Below are 16619 nucleotides of genomic sequence, written 5' to 3' on the forward strand. Positions count from 1 at the left end.
AACCTCTCCTTTTTTCCTTTTTTTTTTTTTTTTTAAATTCTGGGATTTATTTACCTTCAATGGCTGTCACTGGAGTTGAGAGCTGGCTCCAGCTCTGAGGCCCGGCTCCAGCTTGAGGCTTCGGCTGCTGAAAGAAGGTCTCTCGGGTTTGTTTGGCTTCTATGATTGAAACACTGTTGCAGCTCCAGCTCTGAGGCCCTGGCTGGCTGAAAGCAGGTATCTGGGGTTTGTTTAGCTTCTATAATTGAAACATAGTTGCTTTCGGAGCTGTTGCTTTCAGGCTCAGAGCCGGGCTGTGGCAGATGGGGGAACTTTGGCTTTCCTCCATCACTGGAGCAAGCAAGCCTCATGTTCGCTTCAGCTGTGTGGCTCCCGGCCGCCATTCTTGATTGGCAGTTAATTTGCATATCTCCTGATTAGCCAATGGGAAGCATATCGGAGGTACGGTTAATTACCCTATTTGTCTTTTATTAGATAGGATTACTAATACCCACTAGCCCTAGATTTAAAAATGACTGAAAGAGCCCTAGCCTGTTTTGCTCAGTGGATAGAGCGTTGGCCTGCAGACTGAATGGTCCCAGGTTTGTTTCCGGCCAAGGGCACATGCCTGAGTTGTGGGCTCGATCCCTAGTGGGGGGGGTGTGCCGGAGGCAGCCAATTAATGATTCTCTCATCATTGATGTTTCTATCTCTCCCTCTCCCTTCCTCTCTGAAATCAATAAAGAAATATATATATTTTAAAAATGACTAAATGGGTCCAGCTCCCGTGGCTTATTTGTTGAGTTTCAACCTATGAACAAGGAGGTTCGACTCCCAGTCGGGGCATATGCCTGGGTTCCAGGCTCAATCCCCAGTGGGGGGTATGCAGGAGGTAGCCAATCAATGATTCTCTCTCATCATTGATGTTTCTATCTCTCTCTCCCTCTCACTTCCTTTCTGAAATCAATACAAAAATTTTAAAAAGTTAAAAAAAATGACTAAAGGGATTTTAAAACTTTTACTACTACATAGAATAATACAACAAAACAAATTTTAGTATGTCTATGTTTGTGAAAGAGTTATATGAAAGTGAGAATGAAGGTTCTAGCAATCTTAATTTCTTTAAACATTTAGTTTAAATGGATTGCAAACATGTTTCAAAGCATTTAATTATATACACAAAGTTTTAAAAAAGAAAGTCAGTATATTTAGAATATATATCATAAATATTGCTTAAAATTATATTCTGCAAATGACTATTTTTTTAATTAAAGAAGTTTATTTGAAGGATGATTCTTGCAATGTAATTTGAAAATAGATTGGCTAGGCCTTATTTTCCTGGAATTAATATAATGTGTCATAAACAAAACTCTCATTTCTCTCTCTCTCTTTCTCTCTCTCTCTCTCTCACACACACACACACACACACACACACACACTGACAAACTTGTTAGCCACATATGAAACAATGAGCAACACAATAGAAATTCCAATAAGTATGCCACATGCTTTCTGCTATATCATAACCCATATTATTGGCAGACCAAAATTCAAAAAACAAATATGAATCTCATGTCAATGCACTGCAAAAAATCTTTCATTAGCTTCCCATTCAAAAACAGAAGTGAAATCCAAACTCTTTAATATGGAGGGAAGAAGCTGGCACTATTTGGCCGTCTGCCATCACTAACCATTTCAGCCTCATTTGTTATAATACTACCCTCCTTTGTATGCTTAAGGCACACAGCTGCTACTGAGTTATTGAAATATGCCAAGCACTCTCCTAACTGGAATCTTGATTCTTACTGTTTTCTCAGTCTAGAACATTCTTCCAATCCCCCTGTTCTTTTTCTGCTCACTAACTCCTACTTATACTTAAGGATTCCATACTAATACTTCTTCAGAGAAGGCTTAACTGGTGCTTCCCCATTGACTAGTTCTTATTGCCATATGCCTATATTATACTTTTTTCTTTTTTTTTGCAATAATTGTTAGAATGTGTAATGATATCATTAATTGTGTGATCATTTGTCTATGGTTATTTCTTCCTCTGAACTGTGAGTTTCCAGGGGAAAGGGATCTTTGATCATCATTGGATCCCCAGTAATATGCTCAGTGTCTGACATTTAATAGACACTTGATTACATGTAAAATAATAATTCAAAATGCAAATATAACATCACTTAAAAGATATGAATATATCTGCATAGTAATTGTGGACCATGACCATCAGCTAGATTCCATTAGTACAGTTAAATAAAGTTGCTCTTCTGCTAGAACTTATAATCTAACTAGAAGCCCAGTGCACGAAATTTGTGCACAGGGTGGGGGTCACCTCAACCCAGCATGCACCCTCTCCAATTTGGGACCCCTTGGGGGATGTCTGACTGCCAGTTTAGGCCCCCACTGCCAGCCTGATCACCCCTCACTGCCTCTGCGTGCTGGCCTGATCTGACCTAACTGCCCCCCCTGCTGGCCTGGTCACCCCTTACTGCATCCCCTGCTGGCCTAGTTGCCCCAAACTGCCCCCCTCTGCCGGCCTGGTCAACCCAACTGCCCCCCATTCCAGCCTGGTTGCCCCTCCCCCCACCAGCCTAGTCGCCCCACACAGCCTGCTGTTCATTCTTTTGGTCATCCCTCACTAACCCCCCTGCCGGGCTGGTTGTAAGCAGCCATCTTGTGAGGGTGTGAGGGTTAATTTGCATATTTACCTCTTTATTATATAGGGTGATTAGTAGTACAAACAAATGTAGTACAAACTTATTAGGTAGAGGCCTAGCTCTGCCTGGTGATATTATGAGACTTATAGGCACATAAGCTCCCTCTGGAGCAATAAGTCTGTTTTTGTTAATTAAAAATGAAATATGTAAAAAAGAGCATATAACTGGCATTATGAGAAATTCCATTTAGAAAAGGGTGAAGAAAATGTGTGTAAATTTTATCATGTAACTAATAGGAACACAATGAAGAACTTAAAGAAGTGATACCGTGTGTGTGTGTGCGCGCGCGCGCGCGTGCTCACGCGCATGCACGCACTTTAGAAAGACATTTCTGAGAAAAGGATAACGTCTTATTAATGCAAGTTTGGGCCACATACCTGCAACATGAGACTCCTAGGAGTTGGATAGAATAGCTTATCTCAGGCCTACCCAGAATTATTGAGTGGGAATGCACATTTTAGGAAGACCCCAGTTGATTTTTGTACCTCTAAAGCTTGAGAAGCACTGTTATAGAGGGTGGTCTAAAGGTAAGAAAAAAATTATAGATATTTAGAATAATCACTGGAGATTTGAGTTTCTTTTTGGAGAAAGTGTGATCATGTGTCCATTTGTACACAAAGGTTAGTTAAAACTTGCTAGATGCATGCGTTGTTTTATTGTTGTGGTTCGGAAGTTAGATACAGGTAGGAAGGAGTTTATTGATATCAATAAAGGAGTATACTCTATCATATTATCTTTGGAATTTTTGAATTCCCCTTTTTATACCATTTTTCTAAAGAGCATGAGAGAAGCTAGAAAATCACAGTCCCTAAATTGTTTTGTGAGCAGTTACAACTGTGATTTTGCCAGTGAGAGGTATTTGCGGAAGATTTGAAAGACAGAATAGAAGTTGAAAGGATCCTTAGATGAGAGATGGAGACAACTGCATGGGAAGTGGTGAAGTGCATTTTGTTGTTGCTTCTGGGAAAACAACCCAGATCAATTCTCTGTTACAGTCTGGGAGAGTCCGTGCTTCTGGATCTCCTGATTTAACACTGTTTCAGTACTGTGCTCTTCAGCCTACCAGTCATTGCAAAAGTCTCCACTGCCCTGTGTTAAATTCTTTATCACTGAGGTAACTGAAAATAATTTGCAATTTTTCTGGTAGATCCTTGCCTGATCCAACACAAAAACAACATATTTCAGAAAATGGTAGTAGAATTTAGCATTCATGAAGATATCAGTAATAGTTTCCGTTATAACTTTTTCTCAGGTCGATCCAAAAGGCTTAGGACATGCAATTGACACATAATTAAATGATACAAAGTAATGTGAATATAAAAATAAGCTCATCTGAAAATCTCAACATTTTTGTCTATTCTCTAGTCATACAATTTTTTTTACCTATACTCCCCTTTTACTTCTTCCAAATGCCTTTTATTTTATTAAATTTATTGGGGTGACATTGGTCAACATGATCATATAGGTTTCAAGTGTGGATTTCTATGTTACAAGATCTGTGTATTTCACCATGTGCCAATGCCTCTTTTTAGCTAAATGAATATAGGTGTACATTAATTCCTTAAGTAAATTTTAATCTAGTTTTATATAATTAAGGCATATGTATTTGTAATTATATATCCTTGAAATATCTTATTTAGTTTCTAGAATATGAAATATATACATACACATATTTTTCTGTGAGGACAAACTGTGTAATTTTTATAGAAATAAAATACATGATGGAGGATTAAAGTTTCTGAGAATCTTCCATCAACTGTCCCATGACAACTTTGTTCCAGCAGTGTCCCCAAACTGTTTTTGGTAAAGAAATTCTGCTAAACTCTTTATCTTAGAAAAGGCTTACACAGAATGTTTGATCAGAGCTGTCAAGCATTCTAAATAATTCACAGAACAGATTCATTTATTTTCATTTTTTAACTGATGTCGACACTACCCAAAGTCATCACATAATCATTGTGCTGTGAAAATAAAGTCAAATGCATCATTAAATGTGTTGATCAGCAACTGTTAGTGTGAGAAAAAGGAAGCATTATAGGGAGAAAGACCGGCTGCTTTCTCAGAAAGAGAGAGATACAGAGAGAAATCAAGAGCAAGAGTGAGAGAGAATGAGGGAGCAAGAGAGGGGAAAAAAACAGGTCTGTTTATTGAACATGTGGTATTCCCACAAGGAAACTAAAAACATATCTTAAAATGCAAATATTCTAATATGTGTAAGTATCCTAATAAAATTATCATTTACATAGTGCATATGAAATGTTAATTTGATATCAAAGCTATTCCTTAACCTAATGAAGTCATTAAAGTATGAAATTTCATAATCATATTCAGAGTCTCACATTCTCTGAATATGATTATGAAATAACAGCCCAAGATTCATTAACTTACAATTCTGCTACTCATTTTCATCAATTTGAAGTCTCAATTGAGAGATGATATTTCACTCTTGCTACTATGTCAATCTGGAATCTTTTCAGAAATAAATTAAATTAAAATTACAAAGCCTTATTGAATAAAATAATTTATGGTATATTAATTAGTATCAAATTAAAATTAAACTATCTTTGTCTTTTTCAAATATTAATTATAACTGAGCCTTCTTTACTCAAGATTTTAAAAATCAAAATTATTCCTGTACTTCAAAACCAGAACAGGAAAGAGAAATGTTAACAAAGTGTTACAGTATGAAATAAAATCTTATTTTGGGGAGAAAAATGATGGTGTCCCTTGCTAACCTGATGCACTTAACATTAAAATAATTTATTGTTGTTAAATACAGTGTTTTATCCCATAAAATAATATTCTATCTTGGTGTTCAAAATTCTTCCCAAATGTCAATCTTATTTGGTAGTCTGACCGAGATGATGTTGTGCATTCAACAAGTCATTTCCTTCTTCCCCTGGCCATACAGAAAAAGTACCTTGCCTACTCTTCAGGACTGTCAGGACTATTTGACAATTCTGGACATTTGCATGTGCATATAAATCGTGTTTACCAAATCTATGCCCTAAAATGTCTATAGAATTCTCCACGCTCCTGTCCAGCTTACTTACTTTTTTCAGATAGATGATATCAGGGTAACCTTGAAGTCATGTGCTGACAATGGTAGATTGAAGTATAGATGACACCTGTTCCTTGAATAATAGCATGGAGAAGAGCCATCTTTTCCTTTTCTCTACTCACCACAATGGGCTATGCGGTAAATAAGTAAAACATGTTCATTGGGCAAAGAACCTTGAAATGTACCTATCAGGTGGAGTAACTCATATTAAATAATTTACTATAAGGTTCCTAATTAGAACTTATGTTGACAGATATTTGCTATCATTCTGTATGATAATAATATAATTGATTGACCATACTTTAAAATAAAACATTGATATAGTAATAGTAACAAATTTATGTATCAAAGTTACATTTTCTTGAAATTATGAGAAGTTCCTTAAGAGAGAGAACACATCTTGATTTAATCAGCAACAGAAATGAATTTCAGAAGAAGATAAGAACAATTTCAATATCAATAAAATATATTTTTATTGATTTCAGAGAGGAAGAGAGAGGGAGAGAGATAGAAACATCAATGATGAGAGAGAATCATTGATCGGCTGCCTCCTGCATGCTCCCTACTTGGGATTGAGCCCACAACCTAGGCATGTGCCCTGACCTGGAATTGAACTGTGACCTCCTGGTTCCTAGGTTGATGCTCAACCACTGAGCTACATGGCTGGGCTCAAGGTCACATTTTGCAATAAGGCATACCTCATTTTATTGCACTTTGCTATGTTCTTCACAGATATAGCATTTTTCACAAATTGAAGGTTTGTGGCAACCCGGCATTCAGCAAGTCTACTGGCACTATTTTTCCACCACACTTGCTTATTTCATGTCTCTGTGTCATATTTTGGTAGTTCTCACACTATTCCAATTTTTCATTATTATTATATTTCTTATGGTTATCTGTGATCAGTTATCTCTGACCAGTAGAGGAGGGAGCCTGATTCCTCATGGAATTGGCCATGGGTTAGGTTGCTGCTGGGGCACTGTTGGCCCCTAATCTGCCTCACCTGCACCCTGAACCCAGAGATCAGTTTTGGCTCAATCCCCGCAGGCCAGGCCAAGGGACCCCAAGGCTGCACAAATCCATGCACCGGGCCTCTAGTATTATATAAATAACAAATGAAAGGACCAATACGGAAGTCATGTACATATAGAACTTATATGTTAAGGACTTTACATTCACTGAAAGATTAGCAGTAATAAGAAACTAAAATATGATTTAACTTTCTCATTCTTGATTTTTTTCATTGTAAATTCAAAACCCAGGTAAAATTCACTACACAGAGAAGAGAAAACAAAATAGTATATAACAAAGAAGTATATAACAACATTTGATTAAGCCATATTATTATAAAACTAGAAGCCCAGTGCATGAATTTGTGCACCAGTGAGGTCCCTTGGCCTGGCCTGCACCCTCTTGCAATCTGGAACCCCTTGGGGGATGTCAGAGAGCCAGTATGGGCCTGATCCCTGCAGGCTGGTCACTTAGGCTTTTATCTATATGGATTCATCCAACACATGTACATTTAGACCCAACAAGGATGGTTAAAGTCAGTTCAAATTAAATGTGATAGAATTACTAGAATAAAAAGGATTATAAACAAAACTGTATATTATGAGGGTTAAATTTAACCAGATAATAAAATACTTTGAATGTCATACAAAGAAATTTTTACTTCCTTTAGAAGGTAATAAGGTAACAAAATTATTTTAATGATTTGAAATACTCATTTAAATTTTGAAAATTATTTTTTGTATAGGTGATTAATACATTGAAGTGGTAGGGGAAATGACAGATATAGATATGTCTTTTAAAAGAATAGTGCAATAGTGTAAATCTGACCTACGTGAGGTTAACAAGTTCAGGATAACTGAAAACTAATAGTCAAATGTGCATATGTTTCTGCCAAAAGTGCCATTTATTAACTCATCAAATACTTGAACAGGTACTCTTTCCAGAAAATGTACTATGTTTTGCATATGCAATGAGACAGCATTTCCTTTGCCCAAAATTTGCTTACAGAAAAGGGGAAAATAATATCCTGATTGCCATTTTGTTGACACTGGTAAATGTTTTGGTAAAGTACTATACATGAGTAGCTTTCTTGTGTAATTAAATGATACAACTAATTGGGCTAAAACATAGAATATTCCATGAATTATAAGGACCATTTGCAGTGTAGGATTTTTCTAGAAATGTAAAGGAGTTGGAAATCCTAGTTATCATACTTCCTATAGTAGGGAAGTATTTGAACATCCTAAGAAAAAAAAATACTAGCTCTCCAATATTGCAGAGGTAGAGAGAAGATACTTGAAATACTAATAACAATTATAATAATAACAATACAATCATTAATGGTGCTATAAAATAGTTGTTCTCAAATTATTTGCTCTTAGGAGCTCTTCACAATCTTAGTATTGAGTGTCCAAAGTATTTTTATTCATATGGTAGATGTATTAACATTTATATTAGTAACTAAATCAGAAAAGTATTAACTCACTAAATAACAATAATAGACCCATTGCATAAATAACATACTTTATTAAAACAATCATTCTTTCTAAAGCAAAAGAAAGTAAAAATAATGACTGTTTTATATTTCAGCAAATTTCCTTAATAATTGCTTAATGAAGGCAACTGACTTTATATGTCTTCTTGCATTCAGTCTGTGACAATATCACTCATTCTGCAACCTTTTGAAAAATCTATTACATACTCATGTGAGTGAAAAAATAATTATCCCGCCAATGGTATTGACCTCTGGAGTCCCTGGAAGTTTCTCTGGTGTTAAATTAGATAGGCATTACTGTAAAATATACTATACTAATACTATTAAAGGAAACACTGACACTCAGAAGATTGCTTAACTGTTTTGTAACCTTGATAGAAGTAGAAAAGATGACTATTTAGAACTAGTCAAAGCAAGCTGATATCTTGGGCTACCTCACACTATTTGTCACTATAGTCTCAAATTCCATGGGTAATCTTGACAAGTCTTTCCTGTATAGTCTAAAGTGAGAACATGATTCATTACCTAAACTAGGAATCCTCATCAAGAACTTTCCTTACATTGATGGGCTTGGTTAAATGTAAGCTTGACTACCACCCTGTAGCCCTGTAGCCTATTTTATTCTTATAGAGATAATAAGATTATAGTGGCAGGATTTGAGACTCGACAAAATGACCAGATGAACTATAATCTGCCCCAAGTTTCTTGTAGCTCGGGATATATAGTGAGTAACAATTTTGTAAAAAGTATCATCTAAAATACCCTCCAAAACCTGTTTTTTGTTTTTGTTTTTTAATGTATACTCTTCAAAACACCATTTTATTATTAATTAAAGATGAAGTAACTTATATTTGAAACACTTGTCCTTCATTTTCAAGGAATTATTAGTAAAAATTAAGCCACCACACTGGTATGTACTATAGTTACCTATCATTCAGTTATTTGTCAACCATGCTAATTAATGCTTAATTTTCTTAATAACTCTTAAAGGATATTATTTTAGCATTATATGTCTTTATTTTGTATATACCTACTAGTTCTACTAATATAAGTTAACTTTATTTGGTATATCATTTACTGAGAAAAGAATTGATCTGTTGACCAAGAATAAAAAAATACCAAAATATAGCAAGATTAGATACTGTACCAATTGTAATAAGTAAAATATTTAGCTGACCAAGTACAATTGCTGTCTACGTTTTGAATGAAGTATTTTGCAATCATGAGAATTAGAAGGATGGTTGATATCTCTGGACTGGTGGAAGTTGAGTATTAGAGACACATTATTCTTAGAAATAATAATATGAATAAAAAGTTTGTAATGATATATGGGGATAATTAAGCTTATTTTAATAATATAAAATAACTTCTATTCATTCCTTTCATACTACCTCATTAAATATTATTAAGTTAGGTCCTGACATTTTACTCAGAATTATGTTTCTGGCATTTAACTATTCAGCTCTAAATGTTAAGGATGTCAATTATATAAGCATCCATCTTTTTCACTATGGTCTCCCATCAAACATTAATGATAGAAGTGTTAATTCAATTCAAGTAGTCTCAAATATCTGCCCTGAAGAAGGTTGATACTCTACAAGTGCTCTGACAACCTCTGGTAAGTAATTACTTTAAAAAATATTTTCAACTCACACCTAGAGGCATTTTAAATTATATGTCATTAAAATGTAATGTTTTCTCAAATGACAGGGTCATGCCAAAAGCAAAACTACACTCTATTTTTATCTGAAACACACTCACTCCAATAAAAATGTTACAACTTATACTTCAAAGAGGATAGATAAATTATGCTACACTGAGAAACATGTAGTAACCAAGGTAAGTTGTTATATATACACTAACAATAAATCAATACTATGGTATAACTCTATGTGAAAAAATGATCCCTTTTTGTGAAGAATAGGATAGTTCACATTTTTATATAAATTGGGTCAAAAATGTACTGACAAACTGGATTTTAAATTGTCTCTACCTAACATTTCCTCCTAATATTTCTACAGTTTTGCTTTTCTTTCAGACATATGATTTCTAAGTATGAAGGGGACATAAACTCTGAAATTAAAAAGATAATCTTTCTGAAAAAAATGGTTCTGAATAATTGAATATCCATAAGAAAATACTGAATGTCAGCATTAACAAACTCACTATACAGTAGGCCTAATATGAAAGGCAAAGCATCACAAACTCTTCGTTAGCTAAACGTTTTTTGAAAAAGACAGAAGTTGGGAATAATAGATATGTTACACTGAAGTTAATAAACTCTGTTTATGATAATGCACTATTAAGACAATGAAAGGACCAAACACAGAGTGAGTGAATATATTTGCAATATGTAGGTCCAGGAAAAATTCATATCAAAAAGAAAAAAAGCAGAAGACAAATGACTGAACATGAAAAAAGGCATCTGGGAAATTTTATCTATAATCCAATAAATATGAAACAGCATTCAACTAAATTAGTCATTATGAAAATGCAAATTTTATTCAAAATACAATACTTTAACACACCTTGAGAATGACTACTTTTTTAAAAACAGACAAGTGTTGGTCAGATGTGGAGCAAAAAAATGCTCATGCACTTTTGGTGAAAGTGTAATTTTTAAACTAATGTGGTAAATTTCTTACAGCATCTTTTGAGCTTAATTTATAAGAAGTAATTGCATTTCTTGTTACAATTCAAGAGATCTCTTATGGATATTTTCCATGACATATGAACAAAAAATATGAATAGCAACTGGTTGTAGGAAGCACAAACAGGAAATAATGCAAATTTTATCCACAGTTGAATGGACAGACACATGTAGTATATTCATACAGTGAACCTTTATATGACAATGAGCATGAACAAGTTACATATACATGTAACACAATGGATGAAACTCAAAATATAGTATGAAAAAAGGAGATTAGATTCATAAAAGTCATATGCTTTCTTTGATATACAGTTCAAAAGATAAGCAAATATCAATCATTGTGTTACAGTCAGCATAGTGGATACCCTTTTGGAATGTGGTGATGAGAAGGATACTCAGAGTATGGGATGCTGTTGTTGCAGTTCTTGATTTAGGTCCTGGTTATATGGGTGTGTGCAGGTAATTAAGCTGTGTTCTTTTGATTTGTGCATTTCTTTATGAAGTGCCTTTAAGGAAACTTATAAAATATGAAACATATGTTGGGAAGGAAAAAGTTAATGAGTTAATATATACCTTTTTAAATTGTGAAAAGTGATAACAATGGATCTAGTCAGAAATAAATGTGTCTTACTTTGCAAGGGTTTGTAGGTAGAATCGAAAACCTGGACAGCAAGAATGACAAAAACTGCTATGTTATAGTTTGTGTGTAAAAAGTAGATTTTCTTTCTGAGTAAGATTTTTGTAGAGACTACTAGAGACTCTTTTCAGAAATGATACTGAAGTATAGACACAGAAATTAAAATGGTGGTTGCCAGGGCTTTGGGAGATTTTTAACTTATTTTTAGAGATGAAGATTAAGAACTGAAAGAATGACAATATGGATGCCAATAATAAAAAGGAAGTGGTAGGTATGGCTGTAAAGTTAAGCAAAATCCTGGCAATTTAAAAATCCTATAGAATATTTTAATGATTTTGAAATATCTTCTAAAATCAACATTGAGTCCCTGTAAGATTTAAGCAAAGTTGAAAGACAAGTTTTGCGTTTCTGAAAGAGGACTCTTAGTGCGATGATAAAGATAAGTAAGCATTGATATAGATCAAATGGTAGGAGAATATTTCTTTCACACAAACGAAGAAAGATGTAAACTTGATGTTAATAGTAATGAAAAAAAAGTAGGTGATTCAAGGGGAATTTGGGAGGAAGACTAACGTTATTTTCTATAATTAAAATTTGATGTAAAAGAGTCATCTGGAATGAATCTTAAAATTTTTAGTCTGAGAAAAATATTGTGCAATAATGACGCTGATTTCCACTGGGACTAACAGAAGAACAATGATAATAGAAGATCAGGTTACAAGTTCTCACTCTTTTGGGTACATTTGTTTGAGGCATTTATAAGACATTCAATGGATAATTCAATTATGTAGTAGTTATATAAATTTGAAGTTCAGAAGTGTGGTCTGACTTGGAAATAAATATGTGTGGAGATTTCATTATTAGATGGTAATTGAAGAGAAAAAATGGTGGAAGAATTGAAGTAAAATTTTACTTTTATCCAAATGTGGTTAGACTACCAAAAATATTTATATTTTAAGTTTTAAAGACTTAAATTTAGAAAGATTTGGAAGCAACCCAAATGTCGATCAGTAGGTGATATTTGCAAATTCAATATATTAACAGCTTCTTCAGCAATGAAAAAGTTATTTTTCAGTCTCATTAGTACCTCTGCTTTTCTTGAGTTTGTCATTTATCAGATATATAAAGTTAGATTTTTAACAATCCTCATTTTTTGTAAAGCATTTAAAGATGTTACATAAGTACAGGATAATATAAGTCTAAGATGTAGTTCCCATATTAAATAATAGCTCCATTGTGCATCATTGGAGATTTTATACATAGAGCAATGACTTTGCATATTACCAATGCTAAGAGTGCATCAACTTTTAAATATGAAGATAAATAACCACAACTGTGAGGACATTAATATGTATCAAACATTGCAATACTACATCTCACTGAAACATGATTAATCTTGCACATACTGATGGTGTTTAAAGCAGAAGCACTATTGAAATTAATCTTGTCCTGTGGGAGAGTAAATGGTGCTGTGTTTATCATTTCAATTTCTAGGTAACATACTGAAGCTTTAGCATTTGTAATTCCATATATTTTGCAAGGTTGGACACTTTTTTATACTAAAGATTATTCTATTTTTTATACTAAAGATTATTCTATTTTTATAAAACTTTGTATAATAAAGATCCATGTAAAATGAAGAAATATATTGGGATTTGGGATATACCTTATACTAAATGGCAACAATGTAATATGCTTTCTTTTCTGGTGGAGAAATGTTGATAATGGGAAAGCCACCTTGTGAACATGAAGCTCCAAAAACCTGCAGTGTCAAATGTCTCTCCTCACATTAAATTTCAGATGAAAAATCTTTTCTATTTACTTATTTTTTAATACTATATCATGTTGTAAAATTATTCTATGTGCATAGTAGAAAAGCAAACAGTTTACAGGTATGAAAACTACAACTAAAAGTTCTTTTCTCATAGGCACCAGTTTCCCAGAGGATAAACTATGAAAAGTATTTTTTAACATTTTATAAAAGCATATTTGCATTTATTATTTTGTTTATAAAAATCAAGTTTATAAATATATATTAACTCTGATAACTAAATTACTGACAAAAATTTACTTTGGATATCTTTATGCATCACCAAATATAAATATATATTTCTGTTTTTTAATAACTGTAGTATTTTAACAAATAATAGAAGGTTAATTTGACAAAATGAAGTTTGTGGGGCAAGTACTGGCTTAAATCAAATTGGAAGTTATGCAACAGCAAAATTTAGAGGATATTTAGGATTTAATTAGAAATTTTTATTGACATGCACAATTTGAGGTATATAATTATGGAGCTCAAGATAAGATTATTGAAGAAAGGACAATTGTGTTAAATGATTTATAATGAGTATCTTGGAAGTGCTATATTTAAAGAATACAGATATAATTTGACAGTAACATAGAAAAATGAAGAAGAGAGGAACATGGGCATTGTGGGTGATTGAGATTTTTTTTAAACAATGACACTTAGAAAAGACTTTGTTTAAATATGAGATTTGTGCAAAAGTGAAAGAATGAAGAAGCTAGACAAGTGGAAATTGGGTAGAATAGCAAAGCAGGTAGAATGTTTAACAAACGCAGACCATAAAGTGTAATGTGCATCACTTGTTTCAAGCAAGAAAAGGAAGCCCAGGTGCCTGGAACTGAGGAAAGCAAAGAAAAAACAGTCAGAACTCAAATAATGACTGGAATGATGGTGACAGATCATGTATAGACTTGTAGACCACAGTAAGGATTTGAAATTTTATTTAGGATGATATTTGTATGCTAGAAAACTATAAACAGTAGTTTCAATATTTTAAGGGAAAAGATTTGAAAGTAAAAATATACTTTCAAATGAATTATAATAAACTTCATAATGGTTTTACTTTAAGCTAATTGTTCTAATTGTAAAACCATGTAATTTCAGTCTCACTTCAAAGTAATTCTTCCCAAAATGCAAATGTGATCATGTCACTCCCAATTTAAAACCATTCAATGCCTTTCCATTTATTTTACAGTAAAAAATTAATTTCTGAAACTTATTTTCTAGGTCATTAACAGCACAACTTCTGCTTAGTTCTCTTTTCAAGTCTTGTGGCAGCTAGTGTTAAATTTCTTTCATTTTATCAAAGAAGCCTTTCCTCTAGTCTTAACTTCTCTAAACCTATTAGAACTTAAAATTCTATAATGAGGAAGCCTACAACTCGATTAAAATATGGGCTAAAGACATTAACAGACACCTTATCAAAGAAGATATACAGATGGCAGCTAATCAGATGAAGATGACTCACATCATATGTCATTAGCAAAATGCAAATTAAAATAACAATGAAAAATTACCACAAACCTATCACAAATGTCAAAATCCAGAACATTGAAAACACCACATGCTGGCAAGGATGTGGAGTAAAAGGATCACTCACACATTGCTGGTGGAAATGAAAAATGGTATTGCCAGTTCAAAACACAGTTTGGTGGTTTCTTACAACATTAAGCATATTTTTATACAATCCAGCAATCACACTCCTTGGCATTTACCCACATCAGTTGAAAACTTATTTGTAGACAAAAACCTGAACATGGATATATATATATATTTACTTTATCAAAAAATTGTTAAAACTTTGAAGCAACCAAGATGTTCTCCAGTAAGTGAATGAGTAAACAAACTATGGTACATCCAAAAAGTGGAAAGGAGCTATCAAGCGATGAAATATATGAAAGAAATTTTAATGCATATTACTATGTGAAAGTAGCCAATTTGAAAAGGCTATATACTGTATGAGTCCAATAATATGACTTTCCAGAAAAGACAAAGCTATCTATATATTAAAAGCCTAAGTGACTGAACAACTGAACAACCAGTCGACCAGTTGCTATGACTCGCACTGACCACCAGGGGACAGATGCTCAACACATAGGATTGGGCTCCCTCCTGTCTGAATTGGGCCTGTGGGGATCAGGCCAAAACCGGCTACCCAACATCCCCCAAGGGGTCCCGGATTGTGAGAGGGTGCAGGCCAGGCCGAGGGACCCCACCGGTTCATGAATATGTGCACCAGGCCACTAGTAGAGTCAATAAAAAGATCAGTGATGTCCTGATTATAAAGAGGAATGACAGGCAGAGCACAAAGGGATTTAGGGTACTGAAGGTTTTCTGTATGATACTAAAATTGTGGATATGTATTATTTTACATTTTTCCAAGCTCATAGAATGTACAAGAGCAAGAACAAACCTAATGTAAGATATGGACTTGAGTGATAATGATGTGTCAATGTAGGTTCATTTATTATAACAAATGTATCACTCTGGTAGGAGATATTGATTAAGGGGGTAGCCATGCATGAGTTGGGGCAAGGAACATTTGGGAAATCTCTATACCTTCCTCTCAACTTTGCTGTGACATCCCTTTCTCAATCTGGGACCGCTGGCAGCTAACCGCTCACCTGCCTGCCTGCCTGATTGTCCCTAACCTCTCTGTCTGCCTGCCTTATTGCCCCTAACCACCTCTGCTTGCCTGAGTGATCACCCCTACCTGCTCACCCCTGCCTGCCTGATCTCCCCAACTACTCTCTCCTGCCAGCCTGGTCACCCCCAACTGCCCTCCCCTGCAGGCCTGATTACCCCTAACCCCCTGCCAGCCTGATCTTGCCCCCAACTGACTTCCTCTGTCAGCCTGATCACCCCTAACTGCCTCTGCCTTGGCCCCCACCACCATGGCTTTGTCCAAAAGGAAGTCAGACATCCAGAAGATGGACAGTCGATCTGGGTTTAATTAGCATATTACCGCTTTCTTACACCTTACACCAAACAGCTGTTGCCTTAAACCCCTCCTCAGCCCCCACCTTAGGTTCTGCCTTTGCAGTTCACCCCGATTAGGTTCTGATTGGGCGGTTTTCTTTTTCTAGTCAACAACAAAAAGCTCTCCCTCCCAGGAGGCCATTGTTTCTTTCTGGGAAAAACAAGAAAAGCCCCCCCTAACAGCTGTTCTCTTTTCTTGAGGCTATATTGTGGCCTGATCCCAAGAGTTTTGAGGAGCTGCTGATGCAGGGCCCCGCCGCCTCTTTTTTTTCCGGGG

This window comes from Myotis lucifugus, unplaced genomic scaffold, assembly GCF_000147115.1.
Source record: "Myotis lucifugus unplaced genomic scaffold, Myoluc2.0 scaffold_159, whole genome shotgun sequence".
NCBI lineage: Eukaryota > Metazoa > Chordata > Mammalia > Chiroptera > Vespertilionidae > Myotis > Myotis lucifugus.